At 48.5% G+C, this 25,228-nt stretch overlaps 1 long non-coding RNA gene across 2 annotated transcripts in view; it reads left to right on the plus strand.

Moving 5' to 3' along the window:
- LOC132591450 (uncharacterized) overlaps nt 1-25,228 on the plus strand; it is a 40,919-nt gene that overhangs the window by 11,578 nt on the left and 4,113 nt on the right. Inside the window, exons 2-3 of one of the 2 annotated variants that reach the window (XR_009556976.1) lie at nt 15,024-15,177; nt 16,249-17,094. This is a non-coding gene — a long non-coding RNA (uncharacterized LOC132591450). Of the gene's footprint in view, nt 1-15,023; nt 15,178-16,248; nt 17,095-25,228 lie in introns of those variants that run through there. The other variant, XR_009556977.1, reaches the window with a different exon arrangement.

Below are 25,228 nucleotides of genomic sequence, written 5' to 3' on the forward strand. Positions count from 1 at the left end.
GGGTCTCCTGTAAACAAATCAGGTCTAATTTTTCTTTTGTTAGAACATATTCAAATTTGTTTCTTTTGCTTTTACTATTTAGTCCATTCACGTTCCAAGATTTTATTTTCAGTGCCATAGTTTTTATTTCTGTTAAATATATCTTATTTGTTTTCCGTAGGAGTACACTATATTCACTTTTTTTATGTACGTTCCTCCTTATCTATATCAATATCTGAGTTTTCTCCTTCTCCTTCACCCATGCTTTTCTCTTCCCCCTCTTCTGGTAGTTCCTCCTCTTTCTCTTCCCCCCCTACCGCTCCCTCTTCTTCACTCTTTTCCATTCCTAAGATCTGTCCATACCTTCTCCCGAATTTATCAATATCACCTTGATTTTTAAACGTAAATCTCATACCCTTGAAGTGAAAAGTAATTCCATTCGGAATTTCCCATCTGAAACCGATATCGTTTTTTCTCAACACCTTGATAAACTCCCGGAATTTCTCTCTCTTGCGTAGTACTCTTGTGGGCACTTCTTTAAATATGATTATCTCCCTCCCGTCAATTACAAATTTGTTTGAAAAGCTTAATTTTAGAATTTCATTTCTTATGTACATCGAATTAAAAATAACTAAACAATCCCCAGGGACCTTTTTTGACTTTGGTTTTACCGGTTTCATCCTAATCCTAAACGCATTCATAATTGCGGCCTCAATTTCTCCTTTGTCTATGCCCATCCACTTTGCTAACTCCACCGAGAGTTTCTCCTTTACGTTCTCATCCCGTTCTTCCGGCAGGCCCCTGAATTTCAAATTCTGTTGTCTTTGTCTATATTCCATAAGGGCCATATTATCCAACATTTCTTCTTTCTCCTTTTTCAGTTTGTTTATCTCTTCCCTTAAGCTTTCGGTTTCTTTTTTAACCTCTTTCACATCTTTTTGCACCTTTTTAGCACCTTCTTCCAAACCCTTGGTTTTCCCTGCCACCTCTCTAATTTCTTGGGTTAGCTCCCCCACCACCTTTTCAAATTTTTGGTCAATTGAGTTCTGTATGTCTACTAGTTTTTTTTCGATGTTTTGCTCACTTTGTTTGATTTCTTTTTTTATCTCACTTAGGAGTCCTTCCCAATCTTTACCATCCTCTTGTCTAGAGGGGCGTCTGTCTGATGGGGTTGCTATCGATTTTGCACCTCTTTTTCCCCCCATTTTCTTAAATTCACTTAATCGTCACTTTTTATATTTCCCGCTCTTCTCCCTCCCCACTTTCCCTCCCCTCTCCTTTACAGGAACAACCCTTGCCTTTTCCTTATACTGTTGAGAGTTCTCAAAAGTAATTGTTACTTGGCTCCCCCCCAAGTCTATTTCCCCACTTATCACCAGTTTGGTGAGCCAGGTATATTAAATGTCTTTCTCTCAACAGAAGATAGTTCTCTCAACAAAAGGTAGTTCCGTGCAGAGAGGAAAGAACTCACAGTCCCTCCTCCTAGATGTTCACAGTTGTCCTCCTTCGTGATCCGGTCTCTTAAAATTCAGGTGGCCCTCCGTCAGTTCCAAAACAATAAGTCAAAGTGAGGTGGGGGTCCCAGATATATCCAGGTATATTTAGGTAGTTCTGTTGGTCCACCAGGTTTAGTAATAGAACAGTCCGTGCAAACCCAGGTGACGCCCAAAAGGTCAGTTAATAGCGCCAAACTAACTTCAGGGTCTTAAAAATAACTCCGTTTTTCTTTCTAGGTCCACGCCGCTAAGCGTTTCTCCCCTCCGTTCTGAAGCATGGGAGTGGCTGGGGCGGGGATCACTTCTGCGGGGGTTTGCGTTGTTTGCCGAGATTATCTTTGAGTAAATTAACTTCCCAGAGGGGAAGCTTCGAATACTTAGTAACTTAAAATAACTTAAAATATTTTAGTCCAGGAGAGTCGCCCCCTTCAGCATACCTCTTTATTCCGCTGGCTACAGCAAAATGGGAAGAATAATATTCGTTTTGTTTATATTTTTTGTCACTCTGCACCGCGGAGGTCTCTGAGACGAATCTAGTTGTATGATTCTCAGAATGGTTTTACCCTCACTTTCCCCCACCTTTCTCTGGGGGGGAGGAGGCTCCTCAGTCAGTCTTTCCTTGAGACTCCGCTGGTGACACACTCCTCCGCGGCCGGTGAGTAGTTTATCCGCCGGTTACTAATTTTAGTCGGCGTTTTCTTGCAACCTTTAATCGAGCGCCATCTTTAACTCCAAGTAGAGAGAGAAGTCCATTCCAAATTCAGATTAGCCCCTCTGAAGCCCGGCAGACTCCACACATAAGTTCTCCATTCAAATCATTGAAATGCCTACCGGGACTGCAGATAAATATCCTGGAGGCAGGCTGCTTACCACGGGAGCCTGAGGCTGCGTGAGACGCGGTTGGCGGTGCTTCCCCCTCGCGTCCACCACTCAATCCCCCCCTGAGGCCACTAATTTGGGCCCCGAAAGAGAGGAGAATGGCTTAAGGACGCCGCTGGGTAGCCTATTTTTCAAGGTAACTCCCCTTGAATCTCGGGTCTGTTAAGCCCTACAGAACCTGGTAAACTCCCCCGTCTCAACCGAAGCGACCACAGCGCGGTCACTTCGCGCTCCCTTCCGTGTCCGCAGCTCACCGGAAGTCTCCCTCTGAGATTTCCTTAGGGCCATGCAGATGTCCCACTATTCGCTTTTTTTTGTTCCCGCTGAGCTCTTTAGCAATGTTTGCAAAGAGGGAAGAGTCACAAGAAGTGCAGCAATGTCTGGAAGGTGCATTGCATTTAGCAAGTGAACGAACAGGGAGAGTTTCACGCCAAGGGGCCCATCTTGTCTTTGGACAATGGGGTCACCACACACTGCATTGCAGGCATAGCTGCCAAGTTATCCCTTTTTTACAGGGATTTTCCCTTATGCTGAATAGGCTTCCTCGTGAGAAAAGTGAAAACTTGGCAGCTATGATTGCAGGCCACTTCCTTTGCTTCCTGCTCTTTTGCCTCAGATGGGATGGCAAAGGACACCAGGTGGGGGGAGGGTGTCTTCTGACCTCTGCTGACATCCACTGAGGTAGATGAGCAGATTCCCCCTCCCCAACTTGGGGGCTCTCTTGCACTGTCTGAAGCGACATTTCTCTGATTTCCCAAAACATTTTCTTTGCATGCCGGCAAATATTTTATTTTTAAAGCAGAGAAGAGAAGAAGTACAATTGGCCCCCTGTGGAGCACACCTCCATCTCAGTTTCTACCTGACTCACTGCACTGAGCCGAGCCTTGCTGAGTCAGGGCAAAGGCACAAACAGCTCAGCATCCTGTTTCCCAGCAGCTGTTATTTAAAGGTAGACCGCCCCTGAATCTGGAGCTTCCCCATAACCATCAATAGGCACCAGTAGCCCTCTCTTCCTCCATGCATTTAATTTGATACTGGGGAATTAACTCTTTAAAGAACTTGCCAATATCATAATGTTGTACTACGAGTCTATGGTGCTGTGTTCAATTCTAGTCACCTCGCCTCAAAAGCAAAATTGTTGAGTTGGAAAAGGTTCAGAAAGGGGATGGAGGGACTCCCCTATGAGAAAAGGTTGCAGGCGTTTGGTAATTTTTAGATTGGAGAAAAGGCGAGTAGGAGATGACGTGATAGAAGTTTGTAAGACTCTACAGGGCGTGGAGAAAGTGGATAGTGACAAGGTTTTCTCCCATTCTCGTAACACTAGAACTTGTGGAAGATTCAGGACAGGCCAAAGAAAGCCCTTTTAATGCAGAAAGTCCTTCTGAATGGCTACTAGTCAGGATGGCCGTTCTCTGAATCTGAAGTTGGAGGCAGTGATGACCCTGATAGCTGGAATCTGCAGGCGGGAGAATATTGCTCTTGTGCTTAGATCCTGCACCCTGGATTGCTACTGGCATCTGGCTGACCACTGCGAGAGCAGGATGCTGGACCAGAGAGGCCACTGGCCTGATCCAACAGGGTCTTCTTGCATTCTTACAGTCCTACTGAACTTTAAAAAAAGAAAAAAAAACAGCCACCCAACCCCACACTTAAATAAATATATGCAAATTGGGAGGGGCGGGGGTACTTGAGAGGGCACCCACAAGCCCCACAATAGGGACCACAGAGCCAGACAGGCAAGAGGTCCCTGGGAGTTCGTGGGCCACCTTCTCTGATGCTAAAGTATGCAAATCTCATTGATTTGCATACCGTAATCCAGTCGTGGAGGGTTTTGTTTGTTTGTTTGTCTTGGTATTTGCAGTGCTGGCTTATTGGTGGCCCACAGAAAGAAAGGCGTGGAAGGTGAGTGAGACGCTTCAAAGCTGATCCAGCGCATCCCTCTGAAAGTTTGCATTCCAGGCCTTTCCTCGCTCTTCAAAGCGTAACACGTGGGGCGTATTAATATTGCTAATTGACGTGCATGTGCAAACAGCCATCCCAGTTTAGGAATCGGCAGCCCTGCTCCTGACACGCAGTCTTTCGGCACCAGGAGACGGGGAAGTGCAGGGCACTAGCAATCAAATTAGGAAGGCGAGGGTCTGGGTGTGCTAGCTAAGAGCAGACTCCGCCAGCAGACTGGCAGAAAGTGCAGCCTGGAGGCCTGCTGCACAGAGAGATGGCGTAATTAGCTGCTTCTGAGGCCCCTGCAGCCAAAGATGTGCCTGGTTAATTCCAGTCAATACGGGGACTTCCAGCTTCCCTCAACTGTGCAACTCATGGCTGTGAGAAACTCTCAGCTCTCCCCACCTTCTGGGCCAGTTGCATTCCCTACTTTCCTCAATGCTTAAGAGCAGGCATCCCCAAACTCAGCGCTCCAGCTGTTTTGGGACTACAACTCCCATCATCCCTGACCACTGGTCCTGTTAGCTAGGGATGATGGGAGTTGTAGCCCCAAAACATTTGGAAGGCCGAGTTTGGGGGTGCCTGCTTAAGAGTGTCAGAAGAGGCCTGTTGGTTTAGGCCAAGGGCCCACCTAGCCCAATGTCCCACTTCCCACAGTGGTCAAAGAGATACTAGTACCAGTTGCCATGTTTTGTTATGTTTTACACCCCATGTTTCCTCCAAGGAGCTCAAGGTGGTGCACACACTGCTCCCCCTCCTCATTTCACCCCGTGTGAGACTGCCCCGTGTGTGGATTCGAACCCTGGCCTCTCCCAGTCCAACGCCCTAACCACTACCCCCCTGCTGAGCCTCAGCCTTCCTTTTCTTCCTGACTTCTGTACAGAGTGCTCTGCATCCACAACTTTGCCGCAACTCCCGTCCTTGGCCCTGCAATTACAGATGCTGCACTGCAGCACATGGGCAACTTGCTGCCCAAAAGCAAACTTGGAGCAGTTCTCATTCATTGCTTCTATCATAGCACTTTTGTGGTTGGGTGACTGCATTTTACCAGCACGCAAGTGAGCAGGAGCGTACCTGGAGGAACCTTACTGCAAAATAAGCCTTTTTGTGTCACTGTCGAGTGGTGGGGAGAGTCCGAAAGCAAAGGCCTTTCTGCAGCCTCAGCATTTCCTTTGCAGTTCAAAGAGTTGGTTTCACAAGACACATTTTTGGGCCCTTCTCTCCCCCAACCTTTGGGCATCCCAGCTGTGTTCAAGGCCTGTCAGGCTGAACATTGGCTGAAGCTTCCACCTTGCGTGGGGAAAGTGGAGATAAAAATGGTTGTCAGTGCCACCTTTGCTCTGTTAAACTCCTGAGAGTTCCCTTCTCCCTGGAAAGATGGCAGCAGCCTACTTTGTGTAGAGCCATCCTCTTCCCAGATGTTTCTGCCAAGCCCACACTACAGCAGAGCGTTGAGGCTGGGGCCCTTCTCCTGTTGTTTTCCCCTCACGTGGCATTCCAGGGTAGACTGCCTCTGAAGAAAGAGGTTCCATTGGGCTGCCATGACAACGACTTCCAGACCAGTCTTCAGCCCAGGGGCTGTTGCTCCTTCTTGTTGCAAAGGCACCCTTTTCTGAATCGTAACTGCCAAACCATAAATCCTGTTCATTAGCCTGATTTCACAAGACACATGTAGCGGATGAGTAGCTCTCTGAAAGATCTTCCATGACTCCTTCCCCTCTGCCCTCACCCTTGTCTTCCCGGCAGCCTCGTGGACTAATTTGATTGGAGGCCGGGTGTCTGGATTTCAGCCCTCTAAAGAGGTCTCCAAGCATTGTGAATTTTATAGTTCTTCACCACTGATCTGGAAGCTCTGTTCCTTCAGACGCAAGCCCAAAACTGGACAAACGACAAACCCAGCGGAGATGTATAGCCTCCCTCAATTTCCAGCAGCCCAGACTAAGTGAGCACAGGGCAATTGGGAGCTTTGGAACTCCCTGCCTCTTGAGATGTAGCAGGCACCTTCACTGTACCCTTTACAGCACCTGCTAAAACACTTTTGTTAGACAAACCTACCCAGGTGTTCAGAAAGTTAATGCAAGTCTTACGGTAATCTGTTTTTCTTCTATTGTTGTTTTAACTTTTTAAATGTCTGAAGTTATTGCTGTTAATTTTTCTTAGTGGTACTTTTATTGTTTCATCTTTTTGTAAACTGCTTTGAGGCTTTTTACAATCAAGCAGTGTATAAATTGTATGTGGGCATAGGATGCTGGCATTGAATTGGCCCATTCTGGTTTCACACAAGTCCCTAGCCCAGGGGCATTCTAAGTTGGTGTGTGCACAGCTAGTAACTTTCTTTCTCCAGCTGGCAGCCCCTGGGGAGCAGAGAGCAGGGGGCCCCTAATAGTATCAGAACAGGCTAACTTCTGGGTCAGACCAAAATTCCACTTAGTCCAGCCCTCCTCGGTGTGGCCAGCCAGATGCCCATGGAAAGCCTGGCCTGAGTGCCATATCAGCTCTCCCCACCTGTGATTCCCAGGAGCTGGCATTCAGAGACAGAGGAAGTAGGATGAAGGGGATGCAGCTGCCCACCTACGAAGAAAGGTTTTCATTCTGGAGAAAAGGCAAGTAAGAGGTGATATGATAGAAGCTGGAAGATTCAGGATGGATAAAAGAAAGTGTTTATTTACTCAGCGCATAGTTCAACTGTGGAACTCACGCCCAAAGGAGGCTGTGATGGCCACCAAAAACGATTGGGCAGTTTCATGGAGGAGAGGGCTGTGCATGGCTGCAAGCCACAATGGCTCTGCTCTGCCCCCGCGGTTGGAGGCAGCCATGCTTCTGAATACCAGGTGCTAGAAGGAGGAGAGACGATGGTTCTTGTGCTCAGGTCTCATGGGTTGGCCACCGTGAGAAGAGGAGGCTGGGCTGGATGAGCCATTGGTCTGATCCAGCAGGCTCTTCTTATGCTCTTATCCACAGGAATACTGGTTTAAACCCCGCACTCCCACACACTGGGCAGGTATTGGCCTCCATCTTTTGAAAGAGCATGTGGAATTGTTTGCTGTTGTGGAGAGAGAGGGAGAGGGCAAACAGGCCATTTCACAGCAACCCATGAAGGTCACAACTAAGAGGTCTCCTGAGACCTGAGCAGGATGCATCCCACCCCTTCTTTCTGGTCTCTGGGTTCAGGTAGAGTCATCTATCAAGAGCGAACCTTTGAAGGAAGTCAGAGAGAAGAACGGATGTGTCAGGAGGGGGCTGAGGGATTGATTGGCTGGGAAAGGCTCCAGCCTGTGGAGGGATGGATGTTTCTAGGCTATGACGGAGCCCTTTCCTTTTATGAGTAATCATGCAGGATTGGGGGAGGGCCGTTGCAGGCAGGACAGATGCTTTGGACCATCGAATTGCAGAGTTGGTGGGGACCTCAAAGGTCCTCTAGTCAACCCCCTGCAATGCAGGAATCTGAGCTGAAGGATCCCCATGATGGTGTTCTGCACATGTCCAGAAGACTGGTCTTACAGATCTTTTTGAAGTAATGTATTCACTGTGACAACAGATATGAATCACTTTGGCTATATGAACTGTAAAGGTAAAGGGACCCCTGACTGTTAGGTCCAGTCGCGGATGACTCTGGGGTTGCGGCGCTCATCTCGCTTTACTGGCTGAGGGAACCGGCATATATTCCAGGTCATGTGGCCAGCATGACTAAGCGAACCAGAGCAGCGCACGGAAACACTGTTTACCTTCCCGCCGGAGCGGTACCTATTTATTTACTTGCACTTTGATGTGCTTTCGAACTGCTAGGTTGGCAGGAACTGGGACTGAGCAACGGGAGCTCACCCAGTCACGGGGATTCGAACCACCGACCTTCTTATCGACAAGCTTCTGATCAGCAAGCCCTAACCCAGGGGTTCCCAAACTAAGGCTCGGGGGCCGGATGCGGCCCAATCGCCTTCTAAATCTGGCCCGTGGAAGGTCTGGGAATCAGCATATTTTTACATGAGTAGAATGTGTCATTTTATTTAAAATGCATCTCTGGGTTATTTGTGGGACCTGCCTGGTGTTTTTACATGAGTAGAATGTGCCCTTTTATTTAAAATGCGTCTCTGGGTTATTTGTGGGGCATAGGAATTCGTTCATCCCCCCCCCCCAAAAAAAATATAGTCCGGCCCCCCACAAGGTCTGAGCGACACTGGACCGGCCCCCTGCTGAAAAGTTTGCTGACCCCTGCCCTAAATGGCCTCGGTCCTGTATACCTGAAGGAGCGTCTCCACCCCCACCATTCACCCCTGCCCTAACCCCAAGGGTCATCTAGTTCAGCCCCCTGCAATGCAGGAATCACAGCTAAAGAACCTCTGGCATGTGGCCATCTGAGCTCTGCTTAAACACCACCTTGCTGCGCAAGGCCACAATCCTGCACCCGCTTCCTCCTGAGTACACATGGGTAGGACTGTGCTGTGATGCTTTCCTGGCCACTGGCTAGCAACCTCTGCTCCTCCATGAGCTGAACTTGTGTGTGGGGGGGGTGCCCTGCTTTTTCATTTCTGGAAGATTCTGGGTCACTCATTAAGCCCTCGGAAATGGTTGGTGTCAATGCCAGGGGAAGTGGGGGGCAACGCTTCTGCAGCTGCGAGGAAGGAGCAGGTCAGGTTGCAGCTTGGAGACCTAAAGAGCAGCCTGCTGGTAGCAAAATTAGAGGGCATAAACCATTCATCCAATCAGCCCTTCAGCTGGCTGGAGCATTGGGCTAGGCTCTCACTTAAACCGCTCAGTGTATGCAGTTTCCAGTTATAGTTGCAAGCAAACGGCATAGTTAGCAAGCATATAACAAGTAAATGCCCTAGAGCTAGGAAGATCAAGCCCAGATCAAGCCCCCCCTCACTTTGGAAGATTACTTATAACACTAGACTTTGTGGACATCCGATGAAGCTGAATGTTGTAAGTTTCAGGACAGATAAACGGAACGACTCCTTCACTCAGTGCATACAGTAATTAAAACTGTGGAACTCCCTCCCCAAGCAGGGCGTGAGGGTGACCAGCTTGGGTGATGAAATCATGGAGGAGTGGGCTGTCAGTGTCCACTAGCCATGATGGCTTTGCTCTGCCTGAACACCAGTTGCTGGAAGCCAGAGGAGGGGAGAGGTCTGGTGGTCTCTCCTTCCCTGGAGGTTTTGAGACAGAGGTTGGATGGCCACCTGTCGGGGATGCCTTATCTGTGACTCCTGCATTGCAGGGGGTTGGGCTAGACGACTCTTTGCGGGTGGGTCCTAAGTCTGCAACTGGATGATCTGGTTGGCCGTTGTGAGAACAAGATGCTGGGCGAGGTGGGCCACGGGCATGATCCAGCAGCCAGCCTCTTCTTACATTTGCTTTTGGGGAGATCCCTTTGGGACCACGAAACTGACACCATCTCACCACTTGTCCCAGGCCCTGAACTGCGGGGTCCATGGCACCGCTCCTCCGCGTTCCTCACAGTGCGCAGCGGGTGCTCGCTCGCTTGCTCGCAAGCGCACGGATGTTGACATTTTCGGCAGCTGTGGCTCCCTTCCCCAGCTACAGAGCAGCCAATCAGCAGCTGCGGGAGCCAGATCAAGCTCAAAGCTCGCAGTGTGTGTTTGTGCGCCTCTGCTGCTTTGGCGATGCTGAGCAGGGGCCAGAGGAGGGGAAAGTAGGTGGGCTGGGCGAGGAGGGGGGAACCAGGTGGTTGGGAGCAGTGGGAGAGACGGCCCCCGTTCGGTTTTTCCTTTCCTCAAGCTTTTTCGGCACAGAGAAGGAGGTGCCCAGCTCTCGCCTGACTTCTCCCGCAGCAGATGTTCCATGCCAGGCCACAGCTGTGAGACGGTGATGGGGCGGTGATGGAAGTCCCTTTTGGTGAGGCCTGGGGGGGGGGGGACAGGACTGATCTCTGTTCCGGAGAAAGCAGTATCCCCAAAAGCTTAACCCTTTTGCGCCTCTCCTGCAATGGCCTTTCGGAGCATTGGTAGCTGCCTCCACTGACACTAACAGCAGATGTTCCCAGGGGTTTCAGGCAGGGGATTTTAGAGATTGGGGCCTGGGAGCTTCTGTATGCAAAGCATGGGCTCTGCCACTGAGCTGTAACCTTCCAGGGAATTTCAGATAGGTTGGTCTTTGCCAGCCGTTCCTCAGAGTTGCTGAGAATTGAATGGGGGGGGACCCTCCACTCACAAAGCGTCAGTTCCTGGTGTCGGAGCTGCAGCCCTTTTTCCTTTCCCCTAACTGTTAGCCTTTAAACTGTAGGCTCCCTGGGGCCAGGGAGCGATCTCCTTTCCTGTCTGCATGTACAATAGAGAGGCGTCACGATCCAGAATGGTGTAGTGGTTAGCATTTCTGACTGGGACATGGGAGACCAGGGTTCATATCCCTGTTGGGCCATGAGGTTCGCTGGGTGTGACCTTGAGCTGGCTTCTCAGCCCAGCCAAGCCTCACAGGGTGGTTGTGAGAGTTAAACTGAGGTGGGGGAGGACCATGTAAGCTGCCTTGAGCTCCTTGGAGGGAAAAAGGCGTGATATAAATGCAATTAATAATAATGATAATATTTTATGATTGCTCAGTACCCAGTTTAAATAATAGAGTTGCATCATCTGATGAAGAAGTGTTGCCCAGTTTCACCCTAGGAGAGCCATACTTTAGCCCAGCCTAAGAATTTAGCTGATGCAGCAGCTCAAAAAGCCAATGCAATTCTGGGCTGCATCAATAGGAGTATAGCATCTAGATCTAGGGAAGTCATAGTACCACTGTATTCCGCTCTGGTCAGACCTCACCTGGAGTACTGTGTCCAGTTCTGGGCACCACAGTTCAAGAAGGATACTGACAAGCTGGAACGTGTCCAGAAGAGGGCAACCAAAATGGTCAAAGGCCTGGAAACGATGCCTTATGAGGAACGGCTTAGGGAGCTGGGTATGTTTAGCCTGGAGAAGAGAAGGTTAAGGGGTTCAGCCACTTTGAGAAAAAAGCTGGGGTGGGAATGGAATGGAATGGAATAGTAGAATAGAATAGAATAGAATAGAATAGAATAGAATAGAATAGAATAGACATTTGGGGAATAAGAAAAAAGGAAAGCATATGTTATGACGGTACTTGGCGTCTTAATTTTGTGCGTATGGGACCTTCTGCATGCAAACCAGGTGCTCCGCCACTGAGTTATAGCTCTTCCATAAGGTTCTGCTCTTGCCAGGGACTCCCTTTCTGCTTATGGGGTGCCTTCAACTTCCTGCATCATCCCTGGAGCCCTAATGTCAAGTTTACAACCCATTCCAATGATCCCAGGGAGGGACGAGGGGAAAACAGATGGTTGTGAAAGTCTACACTGGTTTTGTCACTATCTGCAGGGAGGTTTTCATTTATCCTGCGTCTTTGCTCCCTTCTCCTTTCCAAGACACCCCGAGTATTTGTTTTCTTTTAAGCTGCTCTGGGACCTCAACAATGCCCATTCTGTCCGTGCTGCATTGTTGTGGCTGACTTAAAATTATTCCCATCATTGTCCAAAGAAATGAGGGGTGGGAAATGTTCTGGAGCCGGCTTCCTTTCCTTGTCTGTGGGCGGGAAAGGATTACACAATAATCTTTAGCAGATTTTCATTCAGACCCAAGAATGTAAAATTATTATCATTATTAATTACCCGCCCTTTATCTTAAGGTCACAGGGCAGGTTACAGCACTAAAACACAGCATTAGAAACTGTTTAAAAAAAGCCTACAATCACAAAAAATAAGGTGTGTTCTAAAAAATATACACTCCTCAAGTGTCAAAAGGCATTTTCTGCGTTTGCCGGAAGCTGACTAATCAAAGTGCCTGACACACCTCTCTCTAGAGGGAATTCCTACCAGCTGTTGCCGATCTTCTCAAATCTGCCTTTCCTTTCCCTGAATTCCCTGCTTGATCTCGCACGACCAAAGGTCCCTCCCATTCAGCCAGCCTTGACCATGATGGCGGTTGGAGGATGGATGGCGGCTAACAGATTGAGGTTGAATCCTGACAAGACAGAAGTACTGTTCGTGGGGGACAGGAGGCGGGCAGGTGTGGAGGACTCCCTGGTCCTGAATGGGGTAACTGTGCCCCTGAAGGACCAGGTGCGCAGCCTGGGAGTCATTCTGGACTCACAGCTGTCCATGGAGGCACAGGTCAATTCTGTGTCCAGGGCGGCTGTCTACCAGCTCCATCTGGTACGCAGGCTGAGACCCTACCTGCCTGCAGACTGTCTCACCAGTCAGCAGAGCGATAGGGGTGGAGACGCTCCTTCGGGTATACTGGACTGAGGCTGTTTAGGGCTTTAAAGGTCAGGACCAACACTTTGAATTGTGCTCGGAAACGTACTGGGAGCCAATGTAGATCTCTCAGGACCGGTGTTATGTGGTCTCGGCGGCCGCTCCCAGTCACCAGTCTAGCTGCCGCATTCTGGATTAATTGTAGTTTCCGGGTCACCTTCAAAGGTAGCCCCACGTAGAGCGCATTGCAGTAGTCCAAGCGGGAGATAACCAGAGCATGCACTACTCTTGCTAGACAGTCTGCAGGCAGGTAGGGTCTCAGCCTGCGTACCAGGTGGAGCTGGTAGACAGCCGCCCTGGACACAGAATTAACCTGTGCCTCCATGGACAGCTGCGAGTCCAAAACCACATCCAAAGCATTTTGTGTGGCAGTTGTGTGGGAGATTTGGAGAGGTTGGAAGGTTGGAATGTGGGTATGTAAAGTTGCTGGGAGAGAGCGTGTTTATCTTTAGTTTAAAGTCTCTTCCGAGTCAGTTTGTTTTTCTGTTAAAGAAAGCCAACCTTTTGTTTTTCTTCTGTATACTTTAAACGGTATACTGCTAGTCAGGGGTTTCATGCTAGGTTGGGAAAAATCTTTAAACTTTTGGTGGTATATTTTAGCCAAGTCAACTTCTGTTTGCGTATTTTGTTTTTCTATAAACTCTGCGTGAATCGTACTTTGAAGGGCCACTGGGAAACTGGGGTATATGATTCATGTTAGCACTCTTAATACTCAGTTTCCCCCAATATTATTTCGCAATAGAAACATGCCTGCATTAGAACCACCACTTCCTTCCCGCCTGGCCTTCACAAAGGCAGCCTTCACTTGAAATGTGTTAGCAGGCTTCTATTTAAAATCTCCGATCCTCAGCGTCTTGGTTTACAATGGTGCTGATTGCGTGTTGCTTTTCCTTATTGGTTTTTAACCCAATCCTATTGTTTTATCTTGTTTTATTACACTTGTGAGCTACTTTGGGAACCTGTATGGATGGCTGTTTCCCTGAAGTTGGGAAAGATGGAGGGCGCTCAAGGAGAAGGGGACGACAGAGGATGAGATGGTTGGACAGTGTTCTCAAAGCTACGAACATGAGTCTGACCAAACTGCGGGAGGCAGTGGAAGACAGGAGTGCCTGGCGTGCTCTGGTCCATGGGGTCACGAAGAGTCGGACACGACTAAACGACTAAACAACAACATGGATGGGAAGGGCTGTAGATCAGGGGAGAGCATCTGCCTTGCAAACAGAAGGTCCCTGGTTTGAGCCCCACTAGCCTCTCCAGGTGGGGGGCTGGGAGAGACTCCCTGCCGGAAATCCAGGAGAGCCTGGTGGACAATACTGAGCTCCTGGCCGTCAGGATAAATAATACTGAGCAGGATGGGGCCCATTGTCTGACTAGGTACAATGCACGTGTTTTGTGTTTTGATATTGTAAACTGATCCTGGGATGAAGGGCAGTATAGAAATTTGATAAATAAATAGTGAGACAGGTTGTTATATGTTAGGGCAAAATTCTGGGTGTGAGAATGCTCAGCCACCCAGCTCATCAGGCAAGGGCCTGTGGTCGTTGCGGAGTATAAAAGGAAGGAGTCCAGCCACGATCCGGAGCAAACAGCAAGGTTTATTACTGCGCAGCAGGTTCAATGCCAGACTGAACACCGTGAACAGGGCTGCAAGAACTTTTAAAAGTTCCCACCACCATCCCATTATGCACACCGAAAGCATCATACATACATCACTTGTGACAGGGTAAAACGTCAGAAAAGGGGAAGGGGCGAGGGGCATTAGCATACAGGTAAACAGGAGGTAAACAAGATTAACATAAGGACATTGATAAGCAAGTACCAGTAAGTATCTGGGAGGGGATCCTTGAGTACCTGGCGGGGGGGAAAAACAATGGGTCCAGGTGTGTGTATTGCCTCTGGCTTCGGAGGGTCGGGAATGGCAGGAGATGGTACCTGAATGCATTATAGATATGCAGAGGAGCACCACCCTGGCTACGTGACCTCTCACTTAAAGGGTTATGGCTGTTCCCTGCATCCCTGAGAGCCCTTGGCCAGAGTCGCAAAAGGGGGTTCCATTTAGAAATACAGATACGCGGTATTCATTCATCAAGAAATAAGGTTACATAGAGTCTCAGGCAACAGAGAAAGGGTAGGAAAGGGAGCCTTTATTACACAGGGCTTGATCTTGAGGGGTTCGTGTTGGTGCGATACTAGAGTGGTGTTGTAGGATCAGACGGGGTCCCCTTGAGGGCATTTGTGCCAATCTCGGTTCCCAAATGAAGCCTCGTTTGGGTGCCCCCCCCTAATAAAATTCCCTAACATTATATTACTAATTACAACCCAGGTGTGCTGCTGGTCCAACCTGACACTTCTTTTTTCCAAGGGCTATTGCGAAAAGCAATGCTTGGCGCTGTCCGTGGTGCTGGAAGGGTGTGGCAGGGCCCCCTCTGATCCTCACTGTTCTTGCCTTCCCCTCCCTCCAGATCCCATCTAATGCCCAGGCTGAAGGAATCTCGCTCCCAGGAGTCACTGCTCAGTCCAAGTAGCGCTGTCGAGGCCCTGGATCTCAGCATGGAGGAAGAAGTGGTCATTAAGCCTGTTCATAGCAGCATCCTGGGGCAGGATTTCTGCTTTGAGGTAAGGCGTACCCCATTGACATCCAAGGAGGCTGCTGGCTGGATGCCCTGCTTTCGGGGTGGGTGGGTGTGCACTCCTGAGAGTTTGACCCCTGTGGGAAGCAGGAGGTTGGGCTTGGCGGACCTTTGGCCTGACCCAACGGGGTTGCTTTTAATGTTCATTTTGAGCCATGACAATCACTTATGTATTGCTTGTTGTTGTTTTTTAAATAATTTTATTAGTTTTGTATAACAACACAAAAAGACAAAACATTTAAAAAGAGAACATTTCTGCCCACCTTCTCCCCCCTCCCCCCACAAGTCCCCTTCTGCCACAAGTGGATCCTGCGGGTGTTGAGAGTCGAAGGTAGTCCATTTTAAGGCTGGTTTTGTCCCCACCCCCCTCTCCCCACCCCCTGAACCCCCCCCCCCTGCCACCAGGAGGCCCCGAGACATAAGGAGAGATTGGGATAGGGAACCCCCCAACCATTTATATCTTTCAGCATAATAGACAGACAAACAAACAAATAAAAAATATCAAATTCTTAATTTGTTAGACATTATATTTGTGACTTCCTCAGATCCCTTCTTCCTGATTTTCATGATTCTTAAATATAATTATGGCGGGTTTCTTATTCTTATTTCAAATTCTAATTCTTAAAACTCAACATTATTTTCCTCCTTCTTCATGACACCTCCCCACAGGTCCCCTCCTGCCACAAGGGGCACCCATGAGGTGCGACCCTCCAAGGGAGGTCTAATTTGTAATTGGGTTTCCTTCCACCCCTCCCTCCCCCCCCAAGGCCCCCCCTGTGTATTGCTTGTTTTAATGCAGTGGTGGGGGGGTTGTACCCCGCTTTCCATCCGAAAAGCCTGCCAGGGCGGCTTACATACAATCAGAACAAGACAGTCCCTCTCCCCTTGCAGACTTGCAAATTTCCCTTTAAAAAAAGAAGAAAAGACTAACACACAAGGGGTAAGCTGCAGGGAGGGAAGAGGAAAAAGAAAAACCCAGGCACCAATTCCCATCATAACCACCTGGCGCAGTTCAGTGGCAGGCTTCTTGACTACTGTAACAATTTGCTCTACGCAGGGCTGCCCTCGAAGCTATCCCAGAAACTCCAGCAGGTGCAGAATGCTGCAGTGAGGCTCCTCACTGGATCCCTGCCATGGGAGCATATTTACTCCATGCTTTTCCAGCTGCACTGGCTCCCGGTGAAGTACAGGGTAAGATTTAAGTTGCTGGTTTTGACCTTTAAAGCCCTTTACGGCCTAGGACCCTTGTACTTACGGGACCGTCACTCCCGGTATGCCCCGCGGAGGACCTTAAGTTCCATAATTAGTAACACCTTAGAGGTCCCGGGCCCAAAGGAAATCAGATTAGCCTCAACTAGAACCAGGGCCTTCTCAACACTGGCTCCGACCTGGTGGAACGCTCGGTCTCCTGAGGCCAGGGCCCTGCGGGACCTCATTTCTTTCTGCAGGGCCTGTAAGACAGAGTTGTTCCGCCTGGCATTTGGCCTGGAGTTAATCTGATCCCCTCCCCCATTTTCCCTTTCCCTTCTGTATGAGGCTGCATTTTAATTTTAATGTATTTAATCTTGTTCTTAAGTTGTATTTTAATCAGTTGTTTTATATCTAGTGTTAGCCGCCCTGAGCCTGGCCTTGATTGGGGAGGGCGGGGTATAAATACATTTTATTATTATTATATTATATTATTTTCTCCTGGCTAGTACAAAGCATTTCCTAGTATATCCATTCTAGGAATGTTGTACTTGACTGCTATGTCGAAACAAAATAAAAAAATTCCTTCCAGCAGCACCTTGAAGACCAACTAAGTTTTTTATTTTATTTTGGTATGAGCTTTCGTGTGCATGCACACTTCTTCAGATACGCTGAAATAGAAGTCCCCAGACGCTTATATATAGAGAAAGGGTGGGGAGGGGGTATCACTCAGAAGAGTGGTGGAAATGGGTGATTGACTGACTGATAGCTGTTGACGACTGTAAAAGGTAAAGGGACCCCTGACCATTAGGTCCAGTCGTGACCGACTCTGGGGTTGCGCGCTCATCTCGCATTATTGGCCGAGGGAGCCGGCGTATAGCTTCCAGGTCATGTGGCCAGCATGACAAAGACGCTTCTGGCAAACCAGAGCAGCACATGGAAACGCCATTTACCTTCCCGCTGTAGCGGTTCCTATTTATCTACTTGCATTTTGACGTGCTTTCGAACTGCTAGGTTGGCAGGAGCTGGGACCAGGCAACGGGAGCTCACCCCGTCACAGGGATTCGAACCGCCGACCTTCTGATCAGCAAGCCCTAGGCTCAGTGGTTTAACCACAGCGCCACCTGGGTCCCTAGTGTTGATGACTGTAAATGACGGCAAATGGTCTTGCATGAAAAAGCAAGAGGTGACTGCTATGTGTTTCACATCCCACAGTTAGTTAGTCATTGCATTCCCATCTCACCCTTTCTTCCAAGGAACTCAAAGTTGTGTACATGGCTCTCCCATCCCCCACAACAACCCTGTGAGGTGGGTCAGGCTGAGAAGCAGTTGCTGGCCCAAGGTCACAGCCAGTGAGCTTCATGGCCAAGCAGGGATTCGAACCCTGGTCTCTCCCAGATGCTAGTCCGGCACTCTGACCACTACACCACACTGGCTCTCCCAACAGTAGAGTGAGGGCTGCCTGCCTGCCCATCCTCTGGTATCACAATAAAGTCAGGGATTGGGGGCTTGGAGTGGGGACTTCAAAGCACCTGGTGTCACAACTGGGAGTGTACGTTGCGGTTCCCACTGCCTTCCCTACACCTGGTGTCACATATGACATCTGGGGCAGAGCAGGCAAGCACAGTTTGAGGGGAACAGCCCCACCTCAGAGAGCCCAGTTCAGAGACAGGGTGGATTTGATTTAAATCACAATTTAAATCACTAGTCAGTAAGGCTTGATTTAAATCATACAGTACTGTAGTTTTCTACATAAAGACTAATTCTTGCTGGTATAACTTTAATATGCTGGTAGATGAAGATTTTTAGAATCACAACTTTTCATATTAGTTTTTTATCCCCAGTTTAATAGGTTAATCATTCATATTTGGACAACTTTACTGTTGTACTTAGGAAGGAGAAAAATAATCATTACCTTAATAATAACAATTTAAATAGATTTATTCAACTGAAACAATAACATTACAGCATATGTTATGTGCTTAAACAAACATCCATGTTTGTTAACTAATTTGGCTAAACAAAAACAAAATATATATATTTTAAGAAACTTAGACTGTCAGCCCAGCCTACACATGAAAAACTTAAATACTGTCCACTCCAAACAATCAGAAAAATATTATTTCTATTCTATTCACTGAACTTCTTGAAAGTTAGCACTGAAGGGGTTGTTTCTGTATACATAGGTTTGTAGAACAATAGGATTAAGGTCTTTTTCTCAACTCTATTCATGTTATAACTTTTGCTGTGAAGAAGAGGCAAGTGATCTCTGTTGAGTCAAATTCAGTTTTGAGAACTGCAAAAGTAAACCAAGCATCTGTGATAATATCTTGTAAGCAGAGAAACTGCCCAATAATCTTACAAAAACCTCTGGAAGAGCATGACATTGTGAATGGATTAATGGAATTTATTTACCCCCAAAATTAAACATATATAACCTTATTCTACATAATTAAAAAACTAATCTTTATTTCATGATGGAATAACCTTTGGATGGTAATATATTTTCCTCAAAAAGCATTTTATTTTAAAAAATCCAATTTAAATCAAAAAAACATTTAAATAAAAAAAAATCCGATTTTTTTGATTTTTTTAAAAAAATCATTGATTTTTATCCACCCTGTTCAGAGATTCCTTACCCCTGTCCTTATCCTCATTTCCAAGAGACAAACTCTTGACACGGTGGGGGGGGGGAGAGAAGCAGGATACTTCAACTGTGATTTGAGGGATATTGCGGCATTTTCCTGTGGTCAGGAAACGGGGCTGTCGGCCTTCAGTGTGGCTGTTGCAAAATGAATGGTGCAAAATTGTCAGGAGTATGGGCAGGAGTCAGGCTCTGGGGCCTGTAGTGCTTTGCAGGACTGGGGCCTGCCTCAGCTTGTGCTGGAGAAGCAAGGCGTGGCCACACAGGTGGAGACCTCAGCTTGTGCTGGAGAGGCAAGGAGTAGTCTCTCAGGTGAGGCCACTTGAGATCTCACTGCACCTGGTGGCAGGAGCTGGGAGGGATAAAAGCCCAGCATTTCCCTTCAGCTCTTGGCCACAGCAACGCTTTCCCTGCCTGGTTGCATCTGGCCTCTTGATCCTTGCTCCGTGGACCCTTGCCTTGACGACGTCTTGATCCTTGCTCCGTGGACCCTTGCCCTGCCGACGCCTTGATCCTTGCTCCGTGGACCCTTGCCTTGCCGACGTCTTGATCCTTGCTCCGTGGACCCTTGCCTTGCTGACGTCTTGATCCTTGCTCCGTGGACCCTTGCCCTGCTGACGTCTTGATCCTTCGCCTTGCTTCTTGTTCCTTGAGCCTTCGCCTTGCTTCTTGTTCCTTGAGCCTACGCCTTGATCCTTGTTCCTTGAGCCTTCGCCTTGCTCCTTGACCCTTGGACCTTCGCCTTGCTCCTTGACCCTTGGACCTTCGCCTTGCTTCTTGTTCCTTGAGCCTTCGCCTTGCTCCTCGACCCTTGGACCTTTGCCTAGCTTCTTGTTCCTTGGACCTTCGCCTTGCTTCTTGCCCCGTGGACCTTCGTCTCTGCCTTGCTCCTTGACCCTGCAACTGCCTGCTGCTGGACCCTCAGCCCTGCACCTGTTCCTGCTTCTTCACCACCATCTTGCCTCTGGTCCTGACGCCCGCCGACCGGACCGTGACAAAAATACTGCAATTGGCATATACTTGCTTGCTTATACTTGCTGAAGCTGGCATATGTTAGGTACTTCCTCTCATTTAATCCCCACAGCAACCCTGTGCATAGCTGCCAAGTCTCCCGTTTTCTCTGGGAAACCCCCGTTTTTAAAGCCATTTCCCGCTGTCATCCCGAATGGGGAAATATCCCGTAATTCCCCCGTAATTTTTATTTTATTTTTGCAAACTGAGCCAGGAAGTGTGCGCGCGAGTATCACTCTTTACTTTTTCCTATCTCTATGGACACGCTCGCTTGGTCTTCCCGGGGACGGCACTGGCTCCACGTTTCATTTTGCAGCCCGGGACCAGGAAGAGCGTGTGGCGATTCTTTAGCTTGTCCTCCCGCCAAGCGCCTTTCCTTCCTGGTCCCCAGCAACTGTTCCCTTGTGCTGCGGTGCCTCTGGTGAGTGCAGGAGCCACGACGGGCTCAAGGTCCTAATTTTGGGGGGAGGCGCTTCTTGCCCTCTAAACTTTGCTTTGTGCTGGGAAGGGAAATAGCTACAACTTCAGTACAAATGTTGGCAGCAGCAAATTTCTATTTTTAAACTCCTCTTTGCTGTGGCTTCATCAGTTTCTACATTCCCCCCCCCAAAGAAATACTTCTTTATATAAAATTGTTGGGATGAGGGTCCTAACATAATCTTAGGGGTGGAATGAAGGTTGCTGAAGTTCTTAAGGTTTTTGGTTTCTAAGTGGGATTTTTTTAAAAAAAAAAGAAAAGAAAAATACATATTGAAATTTTAATTTGAGTCATGGAAGAAACAGATGTATTTTATGGCTTACAGATGCACCCACACAAACTCTCCAGCCCAGGTATATATAGCAGAGTTTTAAATGACTAATTTAGAGGTCAGAGAGATAAACAACTACCTGATATTTAGAAAATACTGTATTTTAGACAGGGGGGAGAGAAGAGGGATTTATCCAGACTGTGCAGTATAACATGAGACCACATATGTTTTGGGGAGCTATGTTAGCTGATATTACAAATCAAAACAAATAAGCAGATTTTAATTTGCCCATTTAGTGCTTGGATGTTCCTTAAAAACATCTCTTCTTGTATCTACAGAACTCATTGTAATTTACACTCATTTATATGTGAAAAGGATCTAGGAGTCCTGGTAGACCACAAACTTGACATGAGTCAACAGTGTGATGCAGCAGCTTAAAAAGCCAATGCAATTCTGGGCTGCATCAATAGGAGTATAGCGTCTAGATCAAGGGAAGTAATAGTACCACTGTATTCTGCTCTGGTCAGACCTCACCTGGAGTACTGTGTCCAGTTCTGGGCACCACAGTTCAAGAAGGATCCTGACAAGCTGGAACGTGTCCAGAAGAGGGCAACCAAAATGGTCAAAGGCCTGGAAACGATGCCTTATGAGGAACGGCTTAGGGAGCTGGGTATGTTTAGCCTGGAGAAGAGAAGGTTAAGGGGTGATATGATAGCCATGTTCAAATATATGAAAGGATGTCATATAGAGGAGGGTGAAAGGTTGTTTTCTGCTGCTCCAGAGAAGCGGACACGGAGCAATGGATTCAAACTACAAGAAAGAAGATTCCACCTAAACATTAGGAAGAACTTCCTGACAGTAAGAGCTGTTCGACAGTGGAATTTGCTGCCAAGAAGTGTGGTGGAGTCTCCTTCTTTGGAGGTCTTTAAGCAGAGGCTTGACAGGCATATGTCAAGAATGCTTTGATGGTGTTTCCTGCTTGGCAGGGGTTTGGACTGGATGGCCCTTGTGGTCTCTTCCAACTCTATGATTCTATGACCCTTGAAAAATATTTTTTAAAAATCTGCATTGATAAAACAGGTCAAATTTTGCAGAGATTCGTGGTCTTCTGAGTATAAGGTAATTTTTTGTTATTTTGTGTGTAAATATGTTGCAGTTGATAATGAAGATTATGGGGTTAAGCCAAAGGTCTTGTGGAAAAGGTGGGTTTTGAAGAGAGTTTTGAAGGAATATTTGAGGGGATATTGCATCACAGCTGAAAATAATACAGAGCTTTTAAAATGAGAAACCCTCTTAACTTTTAGAGATTGTTTCTGCTGAATTACTACCTCTCTTTCTCTCTCCACACGGAGGTAATAATGACATGCGCAGAAGCGATTTTCTTTCGGTGCCCAGACATGGGTAGAGCTGGCACCAGAAGTCGCTTCTGTGCATGTCCAGAAATGTGCAGAAACGACTTCCAGTGCCGCGCTGCTGGGTGAGTGCTGCTGATCCCTTATTTTTCAAATCGGAACTTGGCAGCTATGCCCTGTGAGGTAGGTTAGGCTGAGAGGCAGCGATCGGCCCCCCGAGGCCCTACAGTCAGTTTCATGGCTGAGTGGAGATTTGAACCCTGGTCTCCCAGGTCCTAATCCAGCGCTCTAACCACGACACCACACTGGCTCTCTTTTTCAGACTGGAAGCCCTTGCAACAAGACCTACAGGTTCACATGCATCAAATGAGAAGGGAGCTTGGCGTTTTTTGCTTCCAGGCAATTGGCTGTGCCCGGATACAAACTGCACCAGCTAATTAAATAAATCCATTGCCTGTTCTTAATAATAAGGGTTCCTATGGCACATCAATGTCCTTGGCGCTTGCAAAGTATAGAACAGGTCTCTGCTGAAAGGGATTTACAATGCAGAAACTTGCTTCTTGTTCCTTGGACCTTCGCCTTGCTTCTTGTTCCTTGATCCTTCGCCTTGCTCCTTGCTCCTTGGACCCTCGCCTTGCTCCTCGACCCTTGGACCTTCGCCTTGCTTCCTGTTCCTTGGACCTTCGCCTTGCTTCTTGTTCCTTGATCCTTCGCCTTGCTCCTTGCTCCTGGGACCCTTGCTTTGCCTTTGCCTTGCTCCTCGACCCTTGGACCTTCGCCTTGCTTCTTGCCCCGTGGACCTTCGTCTCTGCCTTGCTCCTTGACCCTGCAACTGCCTGCTGCTGGACCCTCAGCCCTGCACCTGTTCCTGCTTCTTCACCACCATCTTGCCTCTGGTCCTGATGCCCGCCGACCGGACCGTGACAGCGTTCCACAGGGTGGGTGCCACTACCGAGAAGGCCCTCTACCTGGTTCCCTGTAACCTCACTTCTCCCAATGAGGGAACCACCAGAAGGCCCTTGGTGCTGGATCTCAGTGTCCGGGCTGAATGGTGGGGGTGGAGACGCTCCTTCAGGTATACAGGACCGAGGCCGTTTAGGGCTTTAAAGGTCAGCACCAACATTTTCAATTGTGCCCGGGAATGTACTCAGTTGGAAAGTGGCGGTCTGCTTAAGATCCTCTTACCTGCTGCATCTGGAGGGATTCATATTCCCTCTTCAACAGTGCCTGCAGTTGGTGTCTCAGCTGTTTGTGCTTCTTACTGATTACCTGCAGCTCATCTAAGGCCTGCTGCACTCCCTCAACACAAACCTGAAAGAAAAAAAGGGTGGGGTGGGGAGTGTAGGTGGTGAAGCTCCTTCAGTATCCAGAAGCATCCTGACACCTGCTAGCTCCAGCAAGCATTCGTCAAGAGCAGCAACCCAGTTCCCCCCACCAAGCATACTAAGACTCAAATCCTAGACTTTAAGAAAGCCGACTTCAGAAAACTTAGGGAAACGCTGGGTGAGATCCCATGGACAGAAATACTAAAAGGGAAATGGAAAAGGGGGGAAATCACCAGAGAGGAATTCAAACATATAGCCAGCACGTGTAGAGACAAAGTCAGAAAAGCTAAAGCACAGAATGAACTCAGACTCGCCAGAGGTTAAAAGCAACAAAAAGGGCTTTTATGGGTATGTCCGTAGCAAAAGGAAGAACAAGGAAACAGTGGGGTCACTTAGGGGAGAAGATGGTGAAGTGCGAACAGGGGACAGAGAAAGGGCAGAACTCCTCAATACCTTCTTTGCCTCAGTCTTCTCCAAAAAAGAAAACAACGCCCGACCTGAAGAATATGGAGCAGATGATTCAGCAGGGGAAACACAGCCCAGAATAAGTAAGAAGGTAGTACAAGAATACTTGGCTCATTTAGATGTATTCAAGTCTCCCGGGCCAGATGATCTACATCCAAGAGCAGGGGTCCCCAAACTTTTTCAGCCGGGGGCCAGTCCACCGCCCCTCAGACCCTGTGCTGGGCCGGACTTTTTTTTTTTTTGGCGAAAGGACCCCTGCTGGGTGGGCAGCAGAGAGAGAGAGTCCAGAGGGATAAAGACTCAATTTTCCATTTTCCAGAGTTGTTGAGAGGAGGCTCAGCCCCCCACGGGCACACCTCTCCCTCGGGTGTAGGTTCAAGGAGGGAGATGCTGCCTTCACGGAGGGAAGACTGGGGGTGTGGGTTCAAGGAGGGAGATGCTGCCTTCACGGAGGGAAGACTGGGGGTGTGGGGTCAGGGAGGGAGATGCTGCCTTCATGGAGGGAAGACTGGGGGTGTGGGGTCAGGGAGGGAGATGCTGCCTTCATGGAGGGAAGACTGGGGGTGTGGGGTCAGGGAGGGAGATGCTGCCACATTCATTCAAGGCAGTCCAAAGTGACACCATTAATTCTTTATAATACAGTATTGCTCTAAAAACAGATGGCAAAAAACTATAACTTTACAGTACTGGTCTTTGGCGTCTGGAGAGGGGAAGGGGGAACTTTGTATCTGAAAGTTTAAAACTGAATTTGATCATCATAGAAAGCATTAGAAGAGACAAAAGGGCTTTAGCCACGTTTCATGGGGAGCCCTACCTGATTCCCGTTGAACTTACTGCAAAGTAAGTGAGCTCTTAGCCTGGCACTGAGAGGGGGGGGGGGGGAGACCCAGCTACCTTAAGAGATGAAGGAGATAAACACCGGGATGAAAACACACCCACCCACACAAAAAGCGGGAGATTGATATTTTGGGGTCCTACGGCAGATTAGGCAGGTCTCCTTTGTCAGCTGCTGCCCAGGGCTGCGGAGCTGCCTTTTGGACTGGGCTCTGGGGCTGAGGAGCCGAGGGGCGAGCCAGGAGCTCCGTTCAGAGCCCCTTAAAGGCGCAGTGCCGCTTTTCCCCACTGCCTTCCTGGGCACCCCCTGGGCTCCTCTGCCTGCTCTTGCAAGCCCGAAAAGGCTCCTGTCCCGCTGCTGCCTCTCACAAGTGCAGGCACAGGAGCCGCAGTTGGGGGAGGCAGCAAAGGGGCGGGGAGGAATGAGCAGCCCGGCTCCTGCCCAGCTTCGCTGCTTTAAAGCGAGCTG

Source organism: Zootoca vivipara, chromosome W, assembly GCF_963506605.1.
Source record: "Zootoca vivipara chromosome W, rZooViv1.1, whole genome shotgun sequence".
Lineage (NCBI taxonomy): Eukaryota > Metazoa > Chordata > Lepidosauria > Squamata > Lacertidae > Zootoca > Zootoca vivipara.